Genomic DNA, 15,108 nt, shown 5'->3' on the forward strand with positions numbered 1-15,108 from the left:
AATCAGAATTTACTACCGCTCCCGTTTTTCTAGAAATTTTAGGAAAATGGGGGTGGCATGGGCCAATTATATCATATATGCATATCGCAAAAACTAATTGACCGATCTCGACCAAAATTTGGTATACACATTGTGCTTAGCCTGCTTAAGTACCGTCTTGAATATTTTTGAAGTCGGACAAAGCCTACTCACCCTAAAATATAGCTAGCTTTGAGTTTTTTGAAATTACCATTACGTTGGTGGAGCCCGTGATTTTTGTCCGATTTCAAAAATTTTCAATATGGCTCTTAAGAAGAGATCAATCAAGTAGCTTTTGTGATACACAAATATGTGCCACACGCATTTTCCTAAAATGTCTTGGAAAACGACTTCTTTGCTAAATAGATTTGTATATATCAATTTTTGAATAATAATTGATTAGTTCCTTAACCACGCTGCTAAAAAATCTGAAAGCCCGGCACAAATACAATACAAATTCAAGGCCGTATTTAAGAAAAGTCGTCTAACTTCGAAAATTTTTATGCTTTTGCAATAAGTGAGCTATTAGTTTATTTTAAAATGGGTTCGATTTTAGATAGCTCTATATATATTGAAATTGTGGAAATTATCGATGGTCAAAATTTAAAAAATTAAGAAAAATATGTTTTTTTTTTATTTTATCCGATAAAAAATCCCAACAAGCCAAGTCCGACAATAAATTATAACATACCATTTAAAAGTCCTATATATCCTCTTCTCAGATCATATTCGTTTTTTCAAATCGAATCAAAAATATTCATTCAAAAACTCATAAATCTACAAAATCGTATTTTCTGACCTAAATCGACAGGTCGCGACCTCTAATTGACCTTTAAAAAATCTATAAAATAGGCAATAAAATTTCTCATAAAAACTAATTTGGGGGTAGGGTCTTGAAATTTAAAAAAAAAAACATTTTTGATGGCCACCCTACTGTATATTAAGCAAAAGTTATTGCTAGTACAGTATTCACGACGTTATCTAGTGTGTTCCATTGGGTTCGATAAATCCCATTTAAGACTACGTAATTCATTTTCAGAATAAGAAGCTCTATCAATAATAATAATTGATATTACTTTTACTTATTTATCTTGCAAAAGCTAAGTTTTAAATACATAGCACCTAACTTGTAATTACATTTATATGTCTAGTTGAAAGGTGCGGTTTTGACTTTTAATAATTATCTAGTTGAAGCAGCAGGTGAGTAATGATAATAGATCCCACACATATTATGACATGATTAATAAGCTAGTAATATGTACTCGAGATTTATTAAAAGTCGTATTAAACTTATTGAAAAGACATGTATGTATGTATGTAAATATTCAAGCACGCATACATTTTTGTATTTGTAGATATATGCAGATATATTGGCATATATAGTTGGTTTTCAACTTTTAAAGAAAGCCATCATCAACAAACTTTTTTCACTTGATAAGTTATAATCTCAAAAATACTAAAATAGTATTTTCAAATATTATCATTTAATTAATATCACAAATACCTAACAGTGTTGTGCTATTTTCTGATTGCGTAATTGAATCTCAAATGTATGTCTTAAAATGAACAAACACAAGTTCTACTTTCAGTGCAACTTGAAAAAAAGAAATAAAATAAAAAATTTTTTAACTAAAATTTTGCCGCCCTAGGCACCTGCCTATGTTGCCTTTATGGTAAATCCGCCACTGGGTGCAGGAGTCTTTACAAAATCTTCAGTCGAAGAATCGCGTGCTGTTGATTGTTGGCATCTTTTTTCCATAACTGGTCTCGATCCAAATGTCAAACCACATCCAAAGTAGACGTTTCTTCCAGGCTTGTATCGTTTCTCTGTAGCTGAAAATTTTAGAATAAACTCCGGGACTATAAGCAATATGTGCGGAAAATCAATGTGGGGGTATCTTTTGTGGCAAACCGTCTACTCCAAAACAGTTCTCAATAAGTAATCTATTGGATTCATATCAGGAATGTCCGCGGGCCACTCTTCATAATAAATTATAACTAGCGAATTATTTTCGAGCCAGGATTAGGTTGTTTTAGCTTTATGGGTCGGCGTAGAATCCTGCTCGAAAGTCCACGACTAGTAGCTTTACAACAGCTCCCGAAATGGTTTCTCAGTAAACTTCCGCCGATGTTTTGACTCTTTGTTCGCAGAAATGCAAGTCAAAGACGCCCTTGTAAAAGACACCCCAGTAAACCATGAATGGAACTAAATGATGACCCTTTCGACCCGTGGAATCAGTTCGGTTACTTCCTTAGATGACCACGCATACATGCGATCGATTTTTCTGTGCAAGTTATTCGCTTTACCAAAAGCCATTTGCATTTTTCCATCGCCTCGAAGCTGCAGTCAACAAATGTCCGGTACGGCGTTTGAAGACCCTAAGTCTTTTTAAAAAAGTACACTCATGGACTTTTGTGTGACATTCGTGTCACCCCTTGCCACGACCTCTTGTTCTTGAAGCGATTTTCGCTGAATACTTGGCTTGTCAGCTTTGATGATTCGCGGCGTTCGAACTGTGAGTGGACTTGCCCAACCGGGGCGGTCTTTAACATCTGCAGCCTCCTTAAACAGTTTTAAGCACCGGTCGGACAGAGCGTATTGAAGATGTATGACATTTTTTTATTTCGCACTTAAATAGCGCTAAAGCAGCAATGTGGTTCTCCTTACCAGACCACCCCAAGGTGAAAGCTGAAGCAATTTTGAATTCCCGATACAGGCTGAAAAATGTTATAATGAAAACTAAAATTTGAATATTATATTTTCTCTTAAACTTCTTTAATTTTTGTATGAATTTCTCTACTCGTTCTCATGATTTATTTTCCTTTTGATTCGCAATATTATTGCTAAATTAAAACTACATATGTATACAACTTTAACGAAAAAGCTAAGCAGTGAGCTAACGAAAATTACCGAAATACCACATCATATCTGTTAACCTTTTTATAACACTAGCCTGGACATTTGGACCGGGGTATCACAGACTCCTACATATATCTAGGGCAATAATTGACAGCAATTCCTAGTAAAGCTGATAAACAACAAGAAATTTGAAAGCAAAAAACAAAACCAAATTAATTTCTTCATGATCCAATGATAGAATCTAATCTAAATTAGCATCGGACCAACTTTGCTTTAAAAACGAATTATAGAAATCGGTTAACGTGGTCCAAAGTTATGCGGTAACATACATAAAAAGAACTTTTCCGACGAATTGACAACCTACGCCTCTTTTGAAATCGGTTAAAAGCTATGATGTGATTAATGGATCTCAAATTAAAAGAATATACTTCAGTTTCACTGTAAGAAACCAAAAATATTACACTTTGCGACAAATTTATGACAACTCAAACCAGCCCGAACTTTGTTGTTAACATTTTCTGGAAGTAAAAACTAAACCAAACTCACTTTTCACTTTTTTTTTTAATATTGAGTTTGGCATAGATTTTTTAGAGACTTTTACGCTGAGGCAAGAAGATTTTCCCTGAGAAGACCCCTTGTAAAAATTATCCGAAAAATGATTTTCTAGAATATATCAATCCTCTAGCGAACTTCCAAATTGGTTTTTTTGCGGAGTTTCTTTAAGTAAGTACACAATTTAAATCTTTAGAGTTTAGTTTTATTGAAAAATTCCAAAACAACTAATTCACCACATTACAATAACAGTATCTTATAATTAGATGGAAATTCTTATAGTCGGGACCACGAACCTACGCTGTCATTAATCCGCATTACTGCCGTCTACCAGGGCTCAATTTTGATCAAATCAACTGCGCCGTTTATCCGGATCAACGTTCTGTATATGCTATAAAAAAAGGATATAATAGGGCCATTCCAGCGAAGACGTCACCTCAGGTAAAAACTAAATTACATAAATTGTGTTTAAATATGTAAAAACATTAAAGCAGGTAGAATATGTCTTTAGAAATAAATTTTTATAGATTTATTTTTCAATATTTTCTCTATTTTATTGTTATAAATGCTTGTCTAATATACTGTAATATTTTTGCATCCAGTTTTCAAGGCATTCCCCAATTCATGAACTTGAAAATGGTGGTAAGTTATTAGAAAAATACCTATATGGTGAGAAGTTATCAGCGTTCAAAAAAAATGCATATTGGATATCCCGTCCGTTACGGAAAAATATGTATTTTTTAACGTAACATATAAACTCTTAAGCTTCGTATTGTTCAGATGAGGTCACCTTATTAAAAATATAATAAATATTCACATCTAGCCAGTAGCGTTTATTTTTCTTACGAACTATGTGTCATCAAAAGTGACTAGTCCCAACTCTCACAAAATGTTGTCCCACCCGTGACAAGGTAAATTTTTTATTTATTTTAAAATATAATAATGCCATTAAAGCATAAAATTGTACTTAACACTCTAAATACTAACTACATTCGAAAAAGCCGTTCTAAACGAAATATTTATAGTTTGTATAAAATTGGGATACGAATCCAACTACTCAGAGCACCGGGTGTCGGCGTTGTCCCACCCGCCACGCTTAAATTTCTGTGTTTATTATACACCCAAAAAAAAGTGCACTAAACTTAAGGAAAAGTAGTATTTAATTTAAAAACCACGAAATTTTCCTAGTTTCGAGTAAAAACCTGCGTTTTCAAGTAATTATTTACATAAAATATAATGAATATAGTACTTGAAACAAATAAATTAATATTCTTAAATTGATATTAAATACGAGTTTACTATTTTTTGGGATATTGCGATGATTTTGTGTAAAACCCTTCCTTATTCCTTTAAAGAAGTAATTTTTTTTCGGTAGCTCTTCTTAAAAATAAAGAAAAAGTATTCAGTCTAAGTTGAGTTTAATGTAAGTCAATATTTACTTCCTTAAGACTTACTTAAACTTGTATGAATCTTCCTAACTTAACTTAAACCATGTTTTAAATATTACTTAAGTATACAGCGCCACACTGAGATCGGTTTCGTTTAGACGTGCAATACCATTAACGTACTACAAAAGCGCACTACCAATCCAGGATTAATACTTTTTTTTGCAGCTAATTCTGTCTCAATGGCCTTTTCCATAGCAAATTTACTCGCACGATAACCTGTATGCTTGACACTACATCAATAATAGACAACCGATTGAAATGGGGCGTTTGCATCCCTAAGGCAAACGGATAAACAACAAACATTGGGCGTGTAGAGCTGCAAGCACATCACGATCGCCACACCAGTACCGTGAGGAGAGCAGAAGCTGAATGAGTGCTGCCACTATGCCAAATTGCAATTACTGTGCGTCTATGTAAGTATGCACTTGTGTATGTATTTATGTACATATATTGCATGTTCATAGTACTTGGACTTGAAATAATTTTAAGTTGTATATTATTAATTAATTAATCCCAGCGGTTATTACCCTCCTTTCCCGCCCAGCCGACAGGAGGGGCGCAGTCCGCATGACGTACGGAACTTTATTTTTTTTTTTTTTGGTTTTTTGGTGCTGAGTAGTGGAAACAGGAGTTTGTTAAGTGTCGAGATCTAAAACTATTCAGCCACAGAATCAAATTCATAAGCTGATTGGATATGCCAAAGATAGTATTTCAATTATTGTCTTACTTGTACAACCATTGCTTTCTTCAATAAACAATAAACTAAATTATTGACAGTGAAAATGATAGTTTTCTTTGTAGTAAAAATCGAGTCCGATATGTCAAACGTGCTGGGCTGAGAGTAAAAATCTTGACATAAACAACGGAATTACTCGTTTAGTTCAAAATTAGGTTTGCATGGCTTCAAAAACAGAGGTCGAAAGTGTCTTGACACTCGAGAGTGAAAATTAAAGTTTATCTCAGCCAGAAGGGCCGGGCGATTATTCAAACCTGTCATTAATTTTACGATAAATATTATACCTAGCATTTCAATCCGACTGATGAATGTAGGCAAATTTATGAGCTTTAGACGACTTGTGTAAGAGGGGAGATTGTAGTCTGAGTCCCAGTCTCATATTTACGAATAGAATTTTGTAAATGATTGAAATATTTTTAAAAATATTTATGGTAAAAAAATCAAAACAAATGACAAAAAAGTTAACTCAGACCCAATTTTCAATGCTGCAAGACATTGCCTCATATAAGAATATAGAAATTTAACCCTGCGTTAACTAATTTTGTATTTATACTAGCAGACCCGGCGAACTTCGTTCCGCCCAAAATAATTTTTTTTTTGAATCATTTGGTCAAAGGTTTTCACCAACAATTCAATTTCACGTTTGCTTTTGTCGTTATCAAAAGGCATATCCTGCATTTCCGTCTTAAATAACCTAATGAAGTTCTCGTGGCAACAATGACCCGGTTTGATGGTAAAACGTCCTTGAATATCTATAGTACAGATGGTAAAATTTTCAAAATGGGGGAGTATTGATAATAATAATAATCATAGATTGGTGTTTGGCCCAGCTTCTCCATCGACTAGTGGCATGCGCCTTGATGTTGTCACACAAAGGGGATCTACCTACAGTTTTACGCCAGATTCGAACGAAGATTGTATTTGTATGAGAATCTGTTAGAAGTTCTTAGAAAAAAAAAAATATTTAGTTTTTTATTTATTTATTTTTTTGAATTTGGGTTGAACCGGGCTGGAACCCAAGCCATTTGTAGGCATTTATAAAGAATTTTCTTTATTCTGTTTATTCGCCGTAAAGCAAGGATTGCAATGGTGCTGGTGGTTGATTTAACGGTGGTAATTTGGCTTTGATCCCTGATGTCTCCGAATTACTTCATTTGACGATTTTTACCAATACCTCGAATCCAGCGCCACCTTGCAAACTTTTTCTTTGCAATAGTTAGATTAAATTAGATTTAGAGGAGGGAGCAGGTCACCTAGTTACCGCGACCGAAACGATCTATTGCAAAAAACCTCTATTCAACTACAGGGCATGCAATTATCAATATAAATATAAATACAATTTTTAGTAATAACTCAATTCCAGCGCCACCTGACGTTTTAAGTTGTGAACCTAAATTATACAGGGACCCACTCAAAAACATTAAAAATTGTCATTCAAACCGTTTCGGTCGTTTAGGAGGAGTTCACTCACAGACACACGTACCGAAGAATTTTTTTTTATGTATTTACAGATAAGTAAAATTTCAGTATGTGTGGAAGGCGTCACACCCCCTTCTCCAATAACCCCCACTTTTGTCCATGAGTATCGGATTGAGTTCAAATATCTCCATACCAAGAATATTCTAGAAATGGGCGTGGCTATATTAAAACCAAACTTCAAAAATTTAGACCTTTTGGTGGATTTCGCCAAATTGCCTATATGGATTGAAAAAGTTGTGGAACAAATATTGTTAACGAAGCGATATTCGGCCGAAATCCGCAATGAAATCTGTGTTTTGCCAACTTTAGTCCTACAATTGCCACGCCCATTTCTAGGGGTTTGTCGCTTTAAAGAAAAATCTTGACATACAAATATTATTCTTGGATAGGTATTCTATCGGAATCCACAATAAAATTTTACTTTTTGCAAAAACCCGATGTTTAACACCTTACTAAATATATCGCAACATAAGTTTTCGAAAACAAACTACAAAAAATTTTTGATTCTCCGTCTTGTCATAAAGAAAAGTATTTTAAATATAGTTTTTGAGAAACCCCCATTTTTTGGCCCACATTTTTTAAAGAGAATTAAAGAAAAATTACGATGGTATAATTTTAACTCCTCTATTTACTGGTCTTCACTGCAAGTCAACTTCAAAAAGTTCAGCTGTTAACAGCTAAGTTAGTTTTAGAATAATCTTGACCATCTTATATACAGAAGTATTAAGCCCGTTAGCTTTAAAACGAAATTAAGTTGAAGTCTCTGCGATGAGCACAACGCGAGATATAACGATTTGAAGAAGTACATGATTAGTCAGAATCACGAAAAAATTTAAACTTTGACAGATGGTATCTCCGAAGAAAAAAATTTCCTCGAACACATGTTAGCTTATTTCATGTACAGAACTCACATAAAAAAACTTGAAGCGAATCGGAGACATGACATAATATTTTTTTACGAAATCCGTCCGACTTAAGATTTTTCGAAAAGATCGGCCATTGGTCCATTTATCAGAAAAAAGTATTATACATATATGTTAATCCAGGAAATAAGCTACCCACATACCAAATTTCAAGCAAAGCTGACCATAAATAAGATTTTTTCGAGTAGATCGGTCTCTGATCCACCTTACGGAAAAAGGAAAATTTTCTGCCACTTAACATGGTGGCTGCTGAAAGCTATTTATGTATATACAAAATTTCATGAAAAGCAGGCTCGCCATTCGCGAGATTACCTATTATCTCAGAAACAGTTTACTGCGTTTTATGACAAACAGGAAATTTTGAGTTAACGCACTTTTGAAAAAGGCATGCGATCTATAATGAGTTATAAGAAGCTTGCTTTATTGTTAGTCACTACATTGAAGTTGCTTTGTTTGACGATTTGTCAGCACGAATCGCCAATTACTTTTCTTTGCTGTTTTTCATAGCTTTTTGTGGTATTAGAGTCTGATTACAAAATTAAGATGCGCTTAAAGTAAAGAGTCGTTTAGAAACATTGTAACATTGTATGTAAGTATTAGCGACCGTATCAAAGATGTTTAACACATAGATTAAAATCAAATGAACAGTTATACATATTTATATTTGTACATCAATACTTGGTTGCATACATATGTGTATACATATTTACCTATGAATACTCTGCAGGAAAAACCCGAACTAGTGAACCAAATTTCTAGTTCGTTCCTAGTTCTTTATCGCCAAAGCAAACAAAAAATGGTGATTTCGTTTCTACCAAAAATGTTGCCTTTTGATTGCCCCTTTCTCTTTCCGTGTTCGATTCCAAATTAAAGGCAAAGTGTGAGGAAATTTTGTGTTCGTTTCTTAAAATGTCGCACTCTTGTAAGGCAAAAAATGCACATTCTCTGCCCTGTGAACCTTTATCAGGATAGATGGTTGCCCTAAAAATTAGATGGTTGTTTAAAACGACAATATTTATTATGAAATGCGTGAGCTAGACAAGGACAAAAGGACGAAAAAAATGACTTTTTACAGGGTTAAGTGTAACATCAAACACAGGAAGGGCAACATTTTTTTGGACAGAACGAGTCCTCTTCAAAACTGTTTAGGCTCTACAACAATTTAGCTCAATAATCCATGAAAATTCCACACTTCCACAAATTCAAACCCAATTGGCCGTATGCATAAATCCTAAGTAAATGCTTTTTCTCAGAATTTCAGACCTTTTTCTCGATTTGTTCAAATAAATTTAAGCAATTGCTAGTTTTTATGCATACGGCCAAATATCTCAAGAAATATCAATATTAGCGATTTTTGTAGGAAATTGAATTTACAATTTTCCTGTAGCTCTTGTTATTTACGAGATAGGCCAAATAAAACGACAATTTCATGAAAATTTTGTTTCATTGACCCGTAATAATAATATTAAAAGCTCAAATTTCAGGGATTTTTTTTTAGGTACTTCCCACAAAATTTCGAGGTGGGAGTTAAAAAAATTGTCGCGAAAACAAAGCACCCTAATATACATACAGATATGTAATTAAATACTTTTTCAAATATGTTTTTATTTATACTCATATGTATGTATGTATGTACATTGCATGTATTTAATCACATGAAATTTTCTGAAAGGATATACATATGTACATACATATATATGTAAGCATAAAAGAAATGGCACTTAAATTAAGCAATCCTGAAATGGAAAAGTTTATTGGTAATTTGATCGGGTCGAATAGTGTAAGTACTGAATAGAAAATTTTCTTAATCCCTTTTAAAGAGTTTAAGTGACGCATTCTGCATTTAATTGCTTTTACAACTTAACACTAAAATTTATGAGGTTGCCGAAAAAATATAATTTCCAGTTCAAAAATTAACGAAATTTGTTTATAAAAAGTGGACTGAAAAGAAAATTAAATGAAATTTCGCGTTGTAGCAGGTGCAACAAACCATCTACACCCGTTCGCTTATTGCGTTGTGTCCCATCGTGCCTGCCTTCAATTCATTCTTCCGCCATTCGTTACGCAAGCAATAAACACGCCAGAATGCGACGGCGTAAATGCCGAAGGGGTTTAATTTTATAAACGTTGGCAAGAAATTCGCGTCAAGTGTGCACTCAAAGGTAAGCCACCACAACAATACAAAAATGTAAAAACAATATTAAAATAACAACAAAAACCAAAAAATAAACCGGACAGCTTAATAATCTGCTGCTGCGTCCTTATGAGTTAGAAGGTCTGGGGATTTGCATGCAGCACATAACCTAAAGCATTCATTCTAAACGCGAGCACAAACAATAAAAAAATACATTTGAAAAAACTTAAAAAGGCCAAAGGCATTGAAGGCAACAGCAGGAAACAATTGAGGACGTAAGGATTTTTTTGAATAAATTAAAAAAGCGAAAAATTCGTAAATTGAAGTCGGACAGTCGCGTGTCAATACACAATTTTGACCTACATAATTAGGCGACTGCAATTTTTTGGGCCATATCTAATATACCAAAATTTAATCTCGTAAATATGTGTACAGAGTTCTATGTATGTACGTATGTATATTCGACTGCATCACTCCCAATATTACGAAAAAATATTCAGATTTACTTGAACTGGACCGATTTGAAAATACCTCCAAAAATTAATTTTTTTATGAATAAAAATAGTTTCTTAAAATCGCTCAAATCACATAACAGTTTAAGTTTAAGTAATCTACATAAAAATATTAAAAAATTTCTTCAACGGAATCATGATAATGAGATTTTGATGCTGTTTTTCAACCTTCTTCAAAGACTGGTTTAACAAAAACTTGGATAACTCAGCCAAAACTTAGCAAATAATATTTCTCAGTCCCACAGAATTTATTTTGATAACTTTTGATTTAGAAATTTTAGCAAAAGTCTTATATACCATTTATGAGATTGAAAATGAAAAGCGTGGGTCGCATGTAATAGACCTGAACTGATATGAAACAAAACAAATTCTAAGAGACTGAGAAATATTATTTTCTAATTTTTAGCGCATTTATAAAAGCGTCGTATAGCAAAAAGTTTTATTTTATTTTATTTATTTTCTACTTTTCAGTCTTGTCTGTATAAAATTTTGCAATACATATTAAAATAATTCAACTTGCAGTGAAAAGAGAATTGATGACTACGCAAGCAAAATGTTTTGTGCTCACGTTGAATATATACATACACACATATGTACATTAGAGTGGTCCAAAAATGCATGTGAAAACGTAAAGTCGGAATTTTTATGCTATCACCCCCTCTCACTATACCGAAAAAAATATATCCCTTTTTTTATTTCGCAATAAAAAAATATTTAGAGGTCGCTCAAAGCGCCCAAAGTTTTCCATGTAAAAAACAACATTTCGTTGCAACGGTACATAATTCTTAAAAATCAATATTTTTCTTTCGCAAGACTCTGTTTATCTGCACAAGATTCCGAATAATAATACCCAATTGTTTATTCAACAATTTTTTCGTCACAACTATAATTTACAGGTCCGCCAAAAACCCATAAAAACCCCGAAAAATGCAATGGGCGGACCAAAAAAAAATCGCTGGTATTAAAAAATGGTTGAACAAACAATTGGGTATTATTATTGGGAATCTGCTGCAGAGAAACATAGTTTTCCCATCGAAAAATATTGATTTTCAAGGATTCTATACCATTTCTACGAAAAGTTTTTTTTCCCATATAAAAATACATGGAAAACTTGAGCGCTTTGAGCGACCCTAAATATTTTTTGATTTCAAAATAAAAAAACAGGGTTATAATTTTTTCGATATAGAACAATCCTTAGGGGCGAGAGCGTTACAGTTCAGACTTTACTGTTTTGGACCACCCTAATGTATATACATACATACATATTAAAAACAGGGGTATACCTTTTTCGATATAGAACAATCCTAGGGGGTGAGAGCATTACAATTCCGACTTTACTATTTTTGGATCACCCTAATGTACATACATACATATAGCCGCAACTAATTTAATTTATAGAAATGGCGTGCCGTCCATTTTCGCTGTAGCGTATGTGGTGCATATATTTAGGCGCAATATTTAATTTCTTCAGACGAGGCGATATCTAGAGTCTTCTAATTGTATGTCTTTGATATGATACCTACGATCAGGTTGATATCTAGACTAGGTTGATATCTAGACTTTGCCATTTGGTCTGGACATACAACATTGCAAGTTGATAAAAGAGTTGTAAAAAATTGGCATGTGAATGAGTTTTTTTTCCAAAGAAATAAAAAGGGTGAGAAAATACCTTTCCACTGGTACCTCAAGCCTATATCGGTATGGTTTTGACTCAGTTATTCAAGTTGTTCTTAAACAAGTCTTTGAAAAAAGTTCAAAAATGGCATCAAAAATCTCATTGTTATGATTCCGTTGAAGAATTTTTTTAATCTTAAACCGTTTTGTCATTTTTGGGATTTTAAGAAACTATTTTTATTCATAAAAAACTCCATTTCTAGAGGTATTTTCAAATCGGTCCAGCTCAAGTAAATCTTAATATTCTGCCGAAATATATAACAAATTTGGTTAACCCGGCGGAAAGTCGCAACTTTTTTAAATACATATCCTCATATGAAATACAAAAAGACGTAACAAAATCGCAACTGAAATTGAAAAAGTCGTGACTAATATTTTTATTTTTTTTTCATAAAATTATTTGGGTGTTTTAATTCGATGAAATCAATCATATAAATCAAAAAGTGAATTTTGAATTTGTTATTAGTTATGACTTTTTTTTTGAATTGCAGGTGATGATATGTATAAATGTATAAGGATTTCCATATTTTTGGCCGATTAAAAAGTATACAAAAATTAGCAGAATTTCGAGCTCAGCCGATTTAGCTATGTCGTGTGCCATTCTGTTTGAACGGAATCTAGTGTTCTTGAAATCAAACGGAAATTCATCAAGCGGGTGTATTTTTATAATGTAATAATCATTTGTTGAAGCACCGAAAACGGATCACTTACAACATCTTGCTCCCATAAAACTGATTGTTCAGGTATGAGATTTTGTGTTATAACTCTTGCATTTATGTAGTTAAGAGGAAGAAATTTCGTACTGTTTTCGCTCATTATCAATAAAAAGCTTAGAGTGAAAATTACAAAATGGGGTCAATATAATCTATAGCCTCCATAGAACCTAATTGTTCAGGTATGGAGCTTTACTTTTAAGCGCCTTCATTTGGATGGAAGCCGAGTAGTTTCGTGAGCTATTTTTGATTTATTTGCTAATTAGTCTACATAAAATATCTAAGTACTAAGAGATTCGTCAAGATCGGTGCCCTGTAAGGTACACTTTCGGTCAGCAGATTAAGTTAAGTAACATTTTGACGAGTTGTGGCTATTTTTCTTTTATTTGTTTAATGTTTAAACTCTTTTTTATACATTTTTATTTTTGCATATGTATGTATCCCAATTCATTACTAGCGAGTTCGCTAGAGCGATAAATTAATCGAAATATGTATGTAAAAAATAATTTAGTAAGCGAATGAGGTGGTATATAGTTTTAGAAGCATAAATTTTAATCATGCGTACATCATCTGAATTAATAAAAGATCATGTTCATAACAAGCGACACTTTATACTTGCATGGCTCCTTTATAGCTTTCTCTTATTGGCTTGCCTATTGACCTGATATTAAGATCAATGCGTGATCATTACGAACATAGCGGTGATCACAAAGGGCAGACACTGGCATCCCGCAGCTTATAAAGGCACCCTGGCGCAACAAATCATCGTCCCTTTGCCTTTATAAATTTACATAATTATTAGTTGTATGAACATAGGCATTATAAAAGGCATTCAACGGCTGAACGAAGATGTGTAAAATTATGTGCATACTTATATATAATGATGCTCTTCTACAAAAATATGCCTATGTATTATTTACACGTGTATCTATTAGAAACGCCCAAATATGCATACGGTAATATGTATTTAGTTTGTAATGACGTCAATTAATAAATTTCATATAATTCTCATAAATGTATTTGAATATGTTTATGTAAAATACGCCAAAATTACAGCAAGCTTCCGGGAATTAAGTTAAGTACATATTTAATAGCGATTTCGCTCAAAATTGAATGGCTTATGATATTTGGCTCATCTGTTATTCCAGGGGATATGTATGCTAAGGCAGTGGTCATATGAATAATGACTATTAATTTTTATCACTCCATAACCACCATACCCGCTCGTGATGAAATCAAGTCCTTGTATACTTAGTGCTTCCAACACAGATGAGGCCTTCTTCTTTCCTTGCCAATACCGGCATCATTATTGCCAATACGCAAAGGTTCTTAACCGTTATCCAGAATTTCTCTCTTGAAAAACCTAAGATCCTTTTCATTAGATGTTGTTATCGACCATGCTTCTGCGTAATGCAAAGCAGTAGATTTATTTTGTGTAATTTTAGTTTGCCGAGAGATAGTTTTAGCTATCAATTGCTTACTCATTTCAAAATAAAAAAATAGTTGTCTAACGAGATTCTACTCTGGATTCCGAGACTTACATTAGTACAAGTATAAATTTCCACTTACTCCCACTTAAATAAAATTCTCTACGACCTCAAAAGCGTACTAGTTAACAATTAACCTAGTTCCCATGACAGCTGGTTTGTTGTACCGGAATGATCGCGTTTCACCCGATAAAGCAATCTAACTCGGTTTAAATACCACAGGTTGTTATCCTCTCCCTTCTGAAGTTTAATTTTTAAAAACGAAGTCAGTTCCGATATTGAATTATCTACGAATTCAGGGGGTACTTTTGACAGCCTGAGGCCCGCAGAGGGGTTCGCGAGTCGCGCGCAACTGAACAGCCTCTTATTAGTAACAGAAGCTCCTCTTAGGCAAGTCAGAATGCACCACTAAACTGACGGACGAAATCCAGAATTACATGCAACAACCATTGTACTTAACGCTGTACAGACAACGACATTTACAGAGAGACTATTACAACCTTCTCCCACGCATAACCTTTAGGTGAATGCCGTCATCGGAGTGCAACCACATGCCAAGGTATGTCGAGCTT

The 15,108-nt window shown here is 33.5% G+C and overlaps 1 long non-coding RNA gene across 1 annotated transcript; it reads right to left on the bottom strand.

The window, feature by feature from the left end:
* Nucleotides 1-3,140: 3,140 nt before the first annotated feature.
* LOC108377975 (uncharacterized) lies at nucleotides 3,141-12,821 on the bottom strand. The gene is made up of 3 exons (XR_001849378.1): nucleotides 12,810-12,821; nucleotides 9,280-9,285; nucleotides 3,141-3,238 (listed from the first exon to the last, which is right to left on the bottom strand). It is a non-coding gene; the product is annotated as an uncharacterized LOC108377975 (long non-coding RNA).
* Between the last annotated feature and the right edge of the window lie 2,287 nt (nucleotides 12,822-15,108).

The sequence above is a fragment of the Rhagoletis zephyria genome, unplaced genomic scaffold, assembly GCF_001687245.7.
Source record: "Rhagoletis zephyria isolate East Lansing unplaced genomic scaffold, Rhagoletis_zephyria_1.1 Rzeph_scaffold_13089, whole genome shotgun sequence".
Taxonomy (NCBI): Eukaryota; Metazoa; Arthropoda; class Insecta; order Diptera; family Tephritidae; genus Rhagoletis; species Rhagoletis zephyria.